General features: G+C 31.8%; 1 long non-coding RNA gene across 1 annotated transcript; it reads right to left on the bottom strand.

Annotated features, from left to right (window-relative positions):
* Positions 1-10,998: 10,998 nt before the first annotated feature.
* On the bottom strand, positions 10,999-11,837 carry LOC146945361 (uncharacterized). Its single transcript, XR_015028026.1, has 2 exons — positions 11,378-11,837; positions 10,999-11,241 (listed from the first exon to the last, which is right to left on the bottom strand). It is a non-coding gene; the product is annotated as an uncharacterized LOC146945361 (long non-coding RNA).
* Positions 11,838-15,575: the final 3,738 nt, after the last annotated feature.

The raw sequence follows: 15,575 nt of genomic DNA, 5'->3' as shown, positions 1-15,575 counted from the left end.
CTATTTTCCGCTTAGCAAAGTTTGTTACTATACTAGTCTAAATTTTGATCTTCGAACATTTGAAGTGGCTTAACTTATACCTTTGTTGCTAATCTTTACTGGGGTTTTCAATTTGGGCTTTTAGTCCTTTTTGTCACAAAAAAAAAAAGTTAATAAATTGTTATTGGTTGTTTTTTAATTGTTTTTATCTTAACTCAATGGTACTTAGGACATGGAAATTTAGAGTTCGATCAAGGCCTAAGTAACATCAAACCAAAGATTATATTAATTGAAATTCGATCTCGTATCTTATAAATCATTGATGTAGAACAGTCTTAGAGCCTTGGTAGTCAATATGCTATTAGAATTGTCCAACCATCTATAAGTTGCACTTGTGGTTAGGATCATATTGAGCTCTCTCTTTTTTGGGCAACACCATATTCAGTTCTTCCTTCTTCTTTTTTCTTTTTTTTTCCTTCCTTTTATAATAATTTTTTTCAGGAATTCCTTTTAAAATATATTGATCTCTATACATTGTATTAAATTTTCTTATATAACCCTATTTTGTAACAAACAAGTATTTATAAATTATTAAAAAAATTGGAGAATGAAGGAACTTTTATTAATTAAAATTGTAACAATAAGACTATTTTATAACTGTTTCCGGGTGGATTTGGACTTTATACCTTGTCAAAGACTAAACTTTTATCATTGAGCTAACACCTCAAGTGTTTATTCAAATGAGCATATTTAACATTTTTCATTTGGTAAACATTTTGATACCCTAAAATTTAGTTAGGTACATACATATACTACAATCATCTAATATATTATTCTTTATATTTAAATATTTTACAACTAAATTCTAGAGGATAAAAGAACTCTCCTTTTAATTTTGGTGAAAGGGAATGTCATTGGTGAAAGAGTGACATTGATGTTGGAGTTAGTGTGGTAGTTAGCACTCTCATGTACTCATGAATGTTCCTTTCATTATTATGTGCATGCACATCAATGTTCCAAACCATATGTCTTGTGTGGATAATACTAGTACTAGAAAGCTTTGAAATTTGACTTAATTGGTCTCTTAAATTATGAAGAGTAATCAACGGTAAGTAACTAGATTTAGGGAAAAGCTAAATTAAATGTAAAGTCCCTATCAAACATAATTTAGGGGTATATTTGGTGTTGAAATGTTGTTGGCAAACCACGTGCGAATATTTGTTTTTTGGTTGGCATAAAAGTGTTGATAGATTCTTCCGAGATCCGCGGCACATAATGTAATTTTGTTTCTATCTAACGGCTCTGAATAATTGTCCCTCTTATCAAAATTTTGACTTTGATAAACTATAAGTTATCTCTTCTTCTTTTTTTTTCTTAGCCAAGCTAACACTGCTAGAAAAAAGTTACATCTCTTTGTTACCTTGCATATGTTTTTCTTTACCATCTCTTGTCTCTTCTTATTTTGTGTTTGCCAAAGAAAACGCTTAGACATAAATACGATGACAGCAATTTCCTTCGGGTATAATCATTTCTTTCTTTTTGACATAATAATGGATGAAAAAACTAGTAGGGGAAGAGAAAGTGACTGGTGTATGTTACTTTAGGACCTTTTCTATTTAACTCCTCCTAGGAATTTAATAGGAGTAAATATTCATGTTAATCTATAAAAAGTTATAAAGATAGGAATGTTTCAAAATCTATTCGTGAGCATAGTTCAATTGGTAGAAACATTTCATTACAAGGACCATGATTCGAATCATAGATTTCTCACATATTCATCTTATGAAATTCTAGCCAAAAGGTTATTTGACTAAAAAAAGAATGTTTCAAAATTAATTTTAGAATTGTAAAGTGTAAACCAAAGTTGTCATCTGTTTGTATTCGTTATTAATTACATTTCAGATATTATTCACTTAACTTCTAAATACATTTCCTACATCACGAACTTCCGTCGTTGTAATTAACAACATAGAGAAACTTTGATTAATATTTTGTAATTTCATATATTATTTTAGAACATTTTTTTGAACAAGGCAAAATGGAACTATAATTACAACAGAAAAAACAAACTACTCCGCACAAGGCGTGCGGAGTATATGCTTAAAAGTTCAATACAAGGATTATCAAAAATCCAAAACAAAATCAACCAACCCTCATACAATCAAAGTGAAATTGACACCAACTAGCGAAATCAACAAAAAATCCTACATGTTTTGCCTTCAACCACCAAAATGAAGTTAGTTTAACATTATCTAACGTTTGCATTATAGACTTTTCCTTATTATTAAAAACTCTAGCATTTCTTTCCTGTCAAACAGTCCAAACACAAGTGAACCAAATTAAGTGCATAAATGAACGTCGCACTTTTGAGCCAGTTGCCAAGAATTCAAATTGAGCATAATGATCCTGAATATCGAGCGGATCGACTAATGAGAACCCAAGCCAAGCATGAAACAAAAGCCAAAGTGAACCGAAAAAATCACAATGAAGGACTAAATGAGATGTCGATTCGGGTTCATGGCACCCACTCGTACACAATTGATCTTCAATAGTAATAACACGGTGACGCACCAAATTGTCTTTAATCGGTAACCTGTTACGAAGGAGGCGCCAAACACAAACAGCCACCATTAAAGGAATATCTTTATGCTAAATCAAATTTCTATCGTGGGTAATTCTACATATACCTAATAAATATGGATCCAATTGTTATTTCTACTTTTGGACAAACTGCAAATATGCTCAGTGTCTCTTTAATCGTGAAGTTAATAGTCAGGGGTCAGAGGATATGTGGACATTTTTTTTTCACACACATGGACATATAATGTGGTTATATATATGATGATCAAGGTGTTCAAAGGGACTCCTTCTCTCATCCTATAGAATTCTCGTGCGTCATATACGGTTCAGATTATATAATTTAAACGGCATAAACATCTCATAAAAAATTTTAAAACACGTTAAAACATTTCAGATTTTAAAATCTGAATAGAATGTGCGAGAAACGAATAGGGTGAGAAAAGTAATGACCAACAGCAGTAGAAATCAAAATAACTAGTTGGGCCCTACAGCGTATTGGTCTTGTATTCGCACGTAGTGTGTCTAGTTCATGTGGCCTACTTCGACCTCAGAGAATAATCATGCGGTGTACTAGTGTAGGGTGGGTAAGTAAAAACTAATAATATTACTCCCCCGCATAAAATGGTGTATGTTTTTGTTTTAAATTTGAACTAAATGCATTTTATTTTATTTACACGTAATGTGAGTTGTAGTCATCATTGAATTCCCAAAAAAAAAATGGTGTTAGTTTCCGATTTCATGAAGAAAATATGAACTTGCATGTATTTGAGCCTCCGAGTATATATTACATGATTCAACTATATAGATAAAAAAAAATATATATCTTACAGTAATGAATAATGCTTGCATTATGAAGTTCGGATGGTCCATAGGTTCAAGTGTGATGATTTAACCATATACGGAAGAATATTGTTAACGTTGGATGAGTTGACAACTTTAAAATCCTAGGATATTAAAATGGAAGAAGTGTTAAAGTAAGCCAATTTTGTTAGTATTAGTTAGTCCATTAGAAAGTGGGTTAGGGATTAAATAGTAGTTGGTGCAATTGAATTGTAAAACTAATACATTTAGTTATATGATTTATCATCTTTTTTAATCAAATACTTTTTTTGAAGAAGCTAAATAGCCCACCTAAATTGGCACCGGAGAGAATCGATCCTGAGACCTTGCGGAGGAGCACACTCCCAAGACCCAAACCAATACCACCAGGCCAAATACTAACAATAATATGTTTGATGATGAGTAGGTTGTGAAAGGATTTTGTTCATATTCAATTTGCATTGTCGGATTAGTTTAAGTAATAAGGAAGATTTACTCATTTTATTTTTCAGACTACTGCAATAATTTTCTAATGTGCCTTAAATCAGTTTTTTTTTAACCCTCTGATTTATAGGGAAACGGAATCCTTGTAATCTGAAGTTCGGCCGAAAGATAAGTAAGGTCTAGCCAATAAATATTCTTATCAAGAATCGAACTCTGGTCCTCTTGAATGATTCGTCCTTGGGTTCATATTAATTACTAGCCCAAAATAACTGCATTTAAAAGTGAAGTATTTCTCTTTTGTTTTAGATAGATTAAATGACAAAGTTATTATAAACTTACACACAAGTAGAGGTGTCGGTGTTCAAACTCCGGCCTAACAATTTCTGCAATTTTACCAGTTGAGTTAGAACTTGTGAATAAAAAGTGAAGTATTTCTCTAACATGTAGAAATATTAAATGAAATGACTATCTTAAATTTAGCTGTAATATATGTATAAAAAGGAGAAAGGTTAACATGTAGAAGTTGAACAAGAATAAAATTGATCAAAAACCCTATTATTGAGAATAAAACTATAAAAAAATATAATAATAAATGTAAGCGACCAATTTAATAATAAATAAATATAATATTGATAGATGGGCTCTTCTCCTGCCCTTTCTCTCATGTTTTCTCTCATGTTTTTTAAATAGAGGGAGGGAGAGAGAGGGAGGGAGGGAGGGAGGGAGGGAGGGAGGGAGGGAGGGAGGGAGCGAGAGAGAGAGAGAGAGAGAGAGAGAGAGAGAGAGAGAGAGAGAGAGAGAGAGAGAGAGAGAGAGAGAGAGAGAGAGAGAGAGAGAGAGAGAGAGAGAGAGAGAGAGAGAGAGAGAGAGAGAGTATTATATTTTACTTCAAGTTGAAATGGTAAAATTTTGAGGTGTAAATTTTGCATATCCCTTTCTTAGCATGAAGTTTGGAGTGCTTGGCCATCCCATTTTTGATGTGGACCAAGACAGTACAGCGTGCATAGACATACACAATCCTTCCATTGATTTCCCTTGGAATGTAATCCACGCATCCAAGTACTAAAGAGTTAATACATCCCATGTTTACAACTAATGTTACATCACTCTTGTTCTGCAATCTGTGTCTAAAAAGGCTAATAACAACAAACATGTACATAGAAAGGAATCAAAAGGACAAGCATGACAAGATTTCTATTCCATTCCATGGATCATAACTAGTCATTTTACATGACATTTAACTTTTAGGTCTCTGGCTATGTCTGTGATGACTTGAATGCTGAAAATATAACAGTTTCTAAGTAAAAAAAAGAACTTAAGTTGCTTTTCAGTTTCCATTATTGTACTCTAAATTTAGGAGACGCCAAGCCTTCATACTAATAGTCAAATCCAATGTCTTCTTCATTGCATGCATTAATTAATCTAATAAGACAAGATCTTGAAATTAAATATGATTGCTGCGGTTGTACACTACAACATATTCAATATTTAGCAACAGAGTGATGCTATTTATCTAGAAAATTTTGATCCCGAGAGCACCACGAAAAACTTTTAGCCAATTAAAAGCATGCTTGTCCACAAATCATGGGGGTGATGGATGAAATATAGGAAATATATTGAAAAGTTACACTGTCGTGAAATTATCGCTATCCCATTCCTCGGGATACATATCATTTTCCTTAGCAACATTTGAAAAGACCGTGTTTTTGTAAACTACACAACCATGGTATATGTACACATCTTATTTAGATTCATGTAACATTTAATTTTAATTTTTTTTATCACATTATTATCTATCACTCTTTTTTATCTCTCTCTCTTTGAGTGTACACATTCACATAGAGTGTACACCAAACATTTTCCTTTATGAAAAGTGTGTACCATTAGTGCTAAATCCGTCGAAATGGAGCGGGGAACAGATGGGTTGATCCATTAACCATATTTTAGTTTGGACTAAGCAAATAGATATATTTTGGGTCCTTACCATTTAACCCATATTAAAAATTAGGTCAGATTCCATTGAACTTTGGATCGTCCACTATCAATATCTCCATATGCAGTGGCGGAGCCCTTCATGGGCTGAGGTGGGCCACGGCCCACCCCAAAAATTAAAAAATCAACGATTATAGGTCTATTTTGCGATATTTTATACAATTTTGTGTCGGTTTTAGGTTTCGGTTGATCCAAATTCCCGCAAAGTGATGTAGTGGCCCACCCGAAAAATTTAAATAATTCAATTATAGGTCTATTTTGCGAGATTTTATACAATTTTGTGTCGGTTTTAGGTTTCGGTTGATCCAAATTCCCGCAAAGTGATGTAGTGGCCTACCCGAAAAATTTAAATAATTCAATTATAGGTCTATTTTGCGAGCTTTTATACAATTTTATGTTGATTTTAGGTTTCGGTTGATCCAAATTCCCGCAAAGTGATGTAGTGGTCCACCCAAAATTTAAATAATTCAATTATAGGTCTATTTTGCGAGGCTTTAAACAATTTTTCAACGGTTAATTTTAATGGCCCACCCTAGCTTTTTTTTCTAGCTCCGCCACTGTCCATATGATTCTTGAAAAATTAAAATTAGAAAAAAAAAATGAAATGGGTTGGGGTGGCCCGTAAGAGTTATGATCGTCTTCATTTCTCAAAAGATATACAATGACACAAGAAATTTGAAAGAAAAAGAAAATTTAAAGATAGTGGGATCTACTCGTGTCTATCTCCCAAATAAACATCTCAAATTTTTTTTATAAATGAAGATGATCTCAACACTTTGTATGCAGTTATTGGAGGATGTTTAATAATGTGCAACCCAATAATGAAATATATATTTGATTTAAATGTCATATTTGTGTAATTGAACCATCAAACCAACCCATTCCATTACTCTAATTAGTACTCATGTTTCAATTCTCACTATTAAAAATAAATGAATTTTGATACAATCATACTTTTTTTGAGAGGTTGATGCAATCATAATTGAAATACAATACTTAATACAACAAAGGCCTCTAATATAATTGAATCCATGCACATTATTTGAATGTCAGTTGTCTGGGCAATCTGGAAAGAGCGTAATAACAAAGTTTTTCAGAGAAAAGAATATCAGCTTCAAGCAATTTGCGAAGGGGTGAAGCTTCAGTCATTTTAGTGGTTGAAATCGAAATATACTACTTTCGATTTTGATTATCAATTATGGCGGCAGAGTCCTTTAGCTTGCTTAATGTCTGTTTTTTTTAGCTTGTTTCTTCTGTTTTCTTTTTACTATTTTCTCTTCAGTTCGCCTTTGTGGTGATTGCACAGTTTGTATGAACTCTATTTTGTCTAGGCCCTTACAAAGGCCTCTACAATTTTAGGGTTTTATAATACAAGAAAACCTAGAAAAGAACATTTGCCAAACTCAAATTAGGCTTTGTACCAACGACTGGATCTACCAAAAAATAAACAGCACCAATAGATTTTAAACCAAGATTTAAACCAATATAAAATGACATGGTTACCCCACCCATACTCATAATCTATAATAGAAAATGACATATGGAACTATCATTGTTATTTTTTTTTTTATATATAACTTCTATAGGATTCGCATCTTGAGTTTGTGTGATTTTTTTTTTTATATTAGCTCCATATAATAACTATATTCCACTATTGATGGCTACTTAGCTATAGCTTTCTGTGTTCGCAACATGCCTTGATGCACATATATAGGCCAAGGGCAGAAATAACGTGCAATCTTCGGTATGTTTAAATTGACAATTCATGAACAAATTTGATACAGTTGAGATTTGCTTGAATTGCTCTTTCACTAAAATAGTTGCAAGCACGTACACCCAACTGGTAAGTTATTTATTTGACATGAGCACATGCACTTGTAATAGAATTACACTTATTAATGTGATGAACGTTATAAGATGAAAGGATTGCCTAAAGTCTAAACTTTTGTTTGAGCATGAACAAAACAAAGAAATACTAGCTGTGCAATAATCATGTGTGTGATTGTGACTTTCTACTGTTGGAATGTTAGAATTGCTTCTTCACAAAGAAAATAAGTGGAACAAATTTAGGGTTGTAGCAATTTATTTTTCCTTTTCCAAAACCAGCAAAACTTACCATTGACCAGCAAGGTACAGCTAGTGGAACAGTTATGCAAATCTGAATTTACAAACCTGGTAATAACATTGACCTTCACAAGAATGCTTAAAGCGATAGGAAAGGTAGCTAGCCAAAATATATATTAATATTGGAGGTCTATAATTTGTATCTAGTCTAAAACTATTTTTATTTTTTTGGTCAAGGGTCTAAACCTATTTTTAATACGTTTAAATAAAATATTATATATGTTCTCTATTTTTTAGTATTATAAAATTCATTTTTTATTAAAACTAGTAAGGGTCACATTTGAACTATTTTTTGAGAGGTTCCTATTAGACACATATTAACATTTGGCCAATTTTGCATGTTTCGAAATTACATCACTTATGAACTAACTAAGTATCATAAGTTCACATGCATTGTACCCATTTTGGAACATGACTGCATGGCATTGGCAGTCAATGTTGGACATCGTACATAGGAGACGGGGAACTTGGAAAAATATGTTAGATTATTATTTTATTTTTAAATGAATATGTTTGGTTAATTATTTAATCAATCAAAGTAGAATTGACATAGTCAATTATTCATGAAACATTGTTAATATAAATTATGATCAATTGTTATTGAGCATTAGTTATTGATGAATTGGTTCATTGACATTTGTTTTTAATTAGATCATGATGAACTATGGATGGATAGGGTCATGAATATTCTAAGAAGTAGTATTATAACGGGGTAATTCAGATATTATTTTTTTATAACTCTAGATGGATAGGGTCATGAATATTCTCGACCGTACAAATATTTTTTTTTTTACTAAACATCGCTTATAACATTTCATTGCTTGATATGTGTTTAATATATTTCGAACATCAACCGAAAAATGACCGCCTCAGCACGATAGTGACCAACCACATTTGTTTGGCCTCCGAACAAACTCAACACTAGAGTTTACATAAAAAAAGAGAAAGTATAGTTTTGTGATTATGCAATATAACACCAAATTATGTTAAATCCTTCTTGTTATGGTGGGAAATATCCACTATCAATTTAGTGTCCAATCCAAAACCAATAGGACTTAAATTAAGTTCATGAACCTAGTTCAGCGCCGACAAAAACTTAAGAGTTTCACCAATATGCACCTCACAACTCGGTCCATACCATTCAATTTCAGGAAGTATAAAAACACCATTCTCATCTCGAATACAAATGTCAATTCCAACATGATTATTGTCAGGTGGAAAGGTGGAATCGATATTGCACTTTACTCTCCCCGAAACTGGTTTTTGCCATTAAATAACAATCGGCACATTACCCGTTCGTTCTATATTGGATTGAATCGAAGTATGTAGAAAGGAAATATCAGCTAACTCACTAGGAAAAAAAAATTATAAGCAATTTTAGATGAGTAATCACCATCTTTTTTGCCCTTCAAATTTGCTTACCCTCTTACCATAGGAGATAACAGTGTATTGACAATATTAGCCACATTATCATTTTGATCATCAACTACAGATGTAATCAATAGAATGTTCTAAGACTTATCATGTGGATTCAAGTTGTCACTAGGGATATTAATAAGATCATCTAGCAACGAGCCATCACTTAACCATCTATCATTCCAAAGAGAAATATTATCACCCTTAACATCGACTTCCTTCCCTAACAAAAAATTATGTAGAACACAATCTCCTCTTCACAAAAATTGGGTTATGTTCAATACTAGTCTTCAAAAAATTTGAATATGGAAACACACAACTTTTAACATATGAGCAGTAAGAAGAATTTTTCATGATGCCCCAATTTTTTTTAAAGCATGACTAAATCAAAAGCAATAGGTCTCTAAAGCTCCTACCATCATCATTCTTCTCAACATAAAGTTTTTTTAAGGTTGTCTAATGAATGCCTTTGTTTTGATTACCATAATGGCCCCCCAAAAATAATTCATTATCTCTTTTATCTCATCATAAAGAGACGAAGGAATAAGGAAGATGCCCATGAAATATGTTGGAATGGATTGCAACAAATATTTAATTAACACATCAATACATCATGACGTGCTCTAGTTACTACTCTATGAATTTATCTTCTTCCATACTATTTTCTTAATAAATCTAAACATATCTTTTTTTTCTTCTCCCTAATATGGATGGAAGACGCAAATACTTACCGATACAAAGAACTAGTTGAACACCACGAATAGTTATGATGGCGTCCCTAGTATCACTACAAGAAAGCTCTCTAATTCCAAGGCACAAAACTCCTTGGAAATCATCAATATCTCCTCGGAATACCAATATTTTCCGAGGAACACATGTCCTGGAAAAATAGTTGGTTGCAATCCTATTACCGAGGAACTTTCCGAGGAACTTTTGTTTCCGAGGAAAAATGTCCTCGGAATAATGATTTGACAGCGGCATTCCAGACTGACGCATCTGAAAAGCTGTCACTGAAGTGACTAGCATTTCCGAGGAACTTTGTCCTCGGAATGTATTTAATTTTATAAAAAAAAATTAAATTATTTTTTTGGTTACCAAAACTTTTGAATTTCAAATTTTTAAAAGACAGCCAATATTATTTTCAAATTTCAAAAAAGCGCTAATTTTATTTTCAAATTTCAAACAACATAATTTCAAATAACTCAACACTCAATCAACTTAATTTTACTAATTTTTCACGCAAAAAAAAAACTAAATTTTCACTACTTTCACACTTGCAGGAACTTATTGTTCAGTTTTTCACAAATTTTGCATCAATTCCACAATACATAAAAATAAAAACATGATTAAACACTAAAAAGTTGAGGTTATTCTAGATTGAATACAATACAACATAGATAATGCACAAAATTGAACATAATTGGAACTAAATCAAAGAAGTTTGTAACAACAACATAGATAATGAACAAAATGGAAGAAGTGTTAACACCAATACATAATGAACAATGGAGATTATGTTTTTTTTACAACATATTATATATATGAAAAGAGCTTCCACAAAGATAGTATGTAAAGAATACACATGGCTTTGATTCGGTTGTAAACCCAAAACAGAGAAATGATTTTTCATTTTCAATGAGAAAATAATGAACAAACTTCAAAACACTACCATAATGATAAAGATGTAACAAAAATAAGGAGTTTCAATCTTAAATAACACTTGGCCTAAACTAAATTACAAAGGCTTATATTCAGTGCTTGCAATATAAAGTATCAAAATTTAATGAGTGGTGTTTTCGCAGATTGAACTCTACTTTTTTTGTTTTCGGTCCTGGAAACTTTCTCAGCAGACTTTCGGCCAGCAAAACAACACAGATCGAGCCTCCCCTAAAGAACAAAAACACAAACAAAACATGCGATTCTTGTTACCATGAAATCAAATAGGGAAAAATGGAATTTTGGGGAAAAGGGTTTTGTGGGTTCAGCAAAAAATCAAAAACGAAAATGGAAAATGTTAACTCACCTTGATTCTTTTTAGCTTCTATTGAAGGATTTAAGAAGAAAAAGATACATGGAAAATTTCAATTGCTCAAAAATGGAGGTTTTGTGAGGTATGGGTGAGAGAGAGCATGGTGCGCAGTTGAGAGAGAAGATGGAGCACATGTTCAGTTTTTTTTCTTTTTCTTTTTCTTTCTAAGTTTCAATATTTTAAACTATGCAATATGCTATATAAAATCCTTGTTTAATACATTACAACGCTCATACACGCTTTGAAAAGAATTTAATAATGATAACATATTTTCCGAGGAACATTTTCCTCGGTATTTAACTTGGAAAAGCGCGCCGCCCTGATTTTTGCAGGAGAGAGGAGCAGAGATTCTGACTTGTACATACCGAGGAAAAAGTTCCTCGGAAATCCTTAATTTTAGCGAGAAACCATTGTTCCTCGGAAATTTTTGGTCGGAATACACAAACTTTCTTGTAGTGTATGTTGACTAACATTTGTGCAACAAAATATTTCAGACTTTTGAAAATTAATTTCTTAATTCACGGGTCATTCAAATATGTAGGGAGTGCCATTTAAGCTCACTCACCATAACTTCGGCTCTTTCCGCTGAACGTCACTCATTTGGTAAACGATCAAAGAAATATTTGATGTGTTACCTCATGAATTCAAACCCTAATAACTCTCTTCTTCGCACTCTGCGTGTTTAAGTCTTCGACTCCAAGTAGTAACCCACAGTATCTATATTAATTATATTATTTGATCTCAATATATGAGACCAGTCACCCTGTGCCGAAAAGTATTGGTTCTTTAGTATTATAATTTCATTTTAACTTTTTTAAAAAAAATATGAGTGTCTATGGGGCACTCTTTAAAGGTCATATTTCATTTTAACTTTTTAAAAAAAAAAAATGAGTGTCTATGGGGCACTCTTTAAAGGTCATAAGTGATAAGTATTTATGAAAACATGTATATTCAATGCATTGAAAATTGAAATATTTGAATTTTTTTAAAATAATCGTTTATTTTAAAATGCTTAAAGAGTGTCTCAAGAGCATTTGATAACAAATTGTTTTTTTAAAAGAAAATGCTAACAAGTACTATAAAATTGCTTTTTAAAAAGTTTAAGGAGAAAGTTTTGCACTTAAAACTTATAAATTATTTACTATTTTGAATCATTAACAAGTGTCTTTAGAATATTCGTTAGAAAAACCCATTTTAAAATTAGAAAAGAAAACATGAGTTGTTTAGGAGAGAGTGAAAGTAGGCATGGCAACAAAACCCATACCCGTGGTTATCCGCCCGAACCAAACCCAATTTGACAGGTTTTCCCCGTTTTGACTGGGTTTGGATATGGGTATGGGTTTTTCCCAATTTCAAAACACGGGTATGGGACGGGTAACGGGTATATAGGTACCCACCCCGAACCCATACCCAAACCCGTCCCAAATGTAAAAAAAATACTTTATGTTGATATGTCATGTTATTTTGTTTGATAATTGTCATGTTAATAAAACTACCATTGATATTTAAAGGATCAACTAAATCATTTCGTCTAACAAATGTTAAAGTAAGCGTATTGTTTGATAATGTATTACAACGTTGCTCTTGGGGATGCAAAAAAACTTCTATTTTTTATTAAAAAAAATTATTCAATGCGGGGACGGGGATGGGTCGGGAATACCCGAACCCATCGGGGACGGGGATGGGATTCAATTTCTCATCCCCGTTGGGTATGGGTAGGGTATCGAGTAAGTATATGAGAATCGGGTATGGGGACGGGGAAGGTAAAACCCGTCCCCACCCCGCCCCATTGCCATGCCTAAGTGAAAGTGAGGGCTCCGTTTTCGGTGGAAGACCTTAATAGGTCTCCTATAGTAGGATACATTGTTTTTGTTTTTTTTTTTTTATAAAAAAATTAATATGAATCATTGGATAAGGGTTAATTAACCCTTGGATTAAAATGCTTACTATACACCTTCATCACTCAATTACTTTCTTTTATTTTAAACGAGTAGTGTATTTACTCGACGTTGTTCGGGTTAGACATAATTAAGGACGAGAAAAATTTTGTATGCAAAATATCCGCATATAAAATTTACCACAAATCGGTGCAGCACAAATATCTTAATGGGTACACACGAATAAAAATAAATAAATATTTCCAGTACCCGTAAATTAATAGAATGAAATTAATTGTATGTTTGGTCCTTTATGTTTATTTTAGCTTTCAAGTTAGTCCCTTATGTTTTAAAAGTTTCAAGTTGGTCCTTTATGTTTCAAACGTTTCAAGTTGGTCCAAAACATTATTCATAGTTGAATAAGTTAGTCCCTTCAACCATGTAATATTGAGTTTAATAAGACAATAAAAAATTTAAAAATATTTTAAAATTGATTTTGTGAATAAGTTCAAAATCGACACTCATATTCTCAACCTATATCTCTAAACGGAAAAGTGACAAAAGGACTAATTTATTTCAATTCGAGTAACGTTTTGGACCAACTTGAAACTTTTAAAACATAAGGTACCAACTTAAAACGTTTAAAACATAAAAGACCAACTTGAAACCTAAAATAAACACAAGGGACTAAACATACAATTAAACTTAACAAGATTTAATAAAAAAATTGACAAACTGGATTTAGTAAAATTATTAACACATAGAATAAAATACATTTTTTAAGTTCCCGGACTTGCAGAAATTCATACCTGTTATTAAATTAGTAAAATTATACGATTGTTGTATTACTTAAATAAAAATCTCATTGTCATTAACAATAGATGATGGTAATTTTATAACATAGCTCATTTCCCTATCTAACATAAACATCCCAACAATCCATATCTACTTTTATTTTATTGTCCAAATATTTTATATGTTTGTTTTTATTTTATAACAAGAAGATTTTTATTCATATAAATACACTAGTTTAAAATAAAAGAAAGCAATTAAGTGTTACACTAGTTTAAAATAAAAGAAAGCAATTAAGTGTTGAAAGTATATAGTAAGTATTTTATTTCAAAGGTTAGTTAGTCCTCATCCAATAGTTCATATTCATTTTAAAAAAATATATATCTCCTACTATTTCTGTTTTTGGACCAAACATGCCTCCTACTATAGAATACCTATTATTAGAATACCTATTAAGGTGTCTCCTTAGCCGAAAGTGAGTTTTACCATCACCAACTCTTCAAACTTAAAATACCAAGATGGTCATGTTCCTAATTAATAAGGTTAATGATATTTGTACAACTATTTTATAATAATTTTTGTGAGTCTGCGTGAACTTAACTCAGTTGGTATGGACAATGCATAATATATGTAAGGTCTGAGATTCGAATCCCGGCCACCACCAAAAAAAATAATAACTTTTGTGATAACTTTTTTCTTTCTCTTTTTAATAATAACTTTTGTGATAACTTTTTCTTTCTCTTTTTATTGATAAAAAAACAATAGAGAGAAAAAAAATCATATAATTATTATAAGAAAGATGGTTTTTTTTTTAAGGGTATAAATATAAGAGAGATGTTAAAAAGTTATTACTCCCTCCGTCCCGGAATAACTGACCTATTTTCTAAAAAAAAGTGTCCCAAAATAACTGACTCATTTCAATTTTCAATACAACTTTCATCATTCCCAATACAATATAACACTAAATAATACTACTTTTATCATTCCCAATACAATATATTCCACTTTCCCCTTTATTTATACACTTTTCTTAATCTGTGTGAAAAACCAAAGTAGGTCAATTAAACCGGGACGGAGGGAGTACAAAATAGTAGTAGTTGTATAAATATCTTTTCTCAATTACTAAACATGTAGTACAATTGAAAACACTTTTTAAGAAACTAAAATTGAATTAAAAATGGGATAACCTAAGAGTGGCTTATGTCCCTGACTCACAGTCTAGTTTGACATGTCCTGTCAAGTGAATGCTGCCAGGCTAGCATCTTCTCCATGATTGGAGTGGGCACCACCATTCTCCTGTTTCTCTTCTGTCAATCCACATGCTCGACCCCTTCTAGTTCTAATCTCTCTGCCCCATTCACTCCTCTAACTTATTTGTTTTCATTTATTATATTGTCATCATTATTATTTTTGACATTTTTTTGTCATTATTATTGTTAATAATACGTTATACTACTACTATTATAGTATCATTTTTTTGGTCTTATATACAGATATAAATAACTACTACTAGTATTTTAAAA

Source organism: Medicago sativa, chromosome 2 (assembly GCF_051527215.1).
Source record: "Medicago sativa cultivar Bolivia chromosome 2, Bolivia_mono, whole genome shotgun sequence".
Lineage (NCBI taxonomy): Eukaryota > Viridiplantae > Streptophyta > Magnoliopsida > Fabales > Fabaceae > Medicago > Medicago sativa.
The sequence above is the reverse complement of the archived record's forward strand: the minus strand, read 5'-3'. Positions and strand labels throughout refer to the sequence as shown.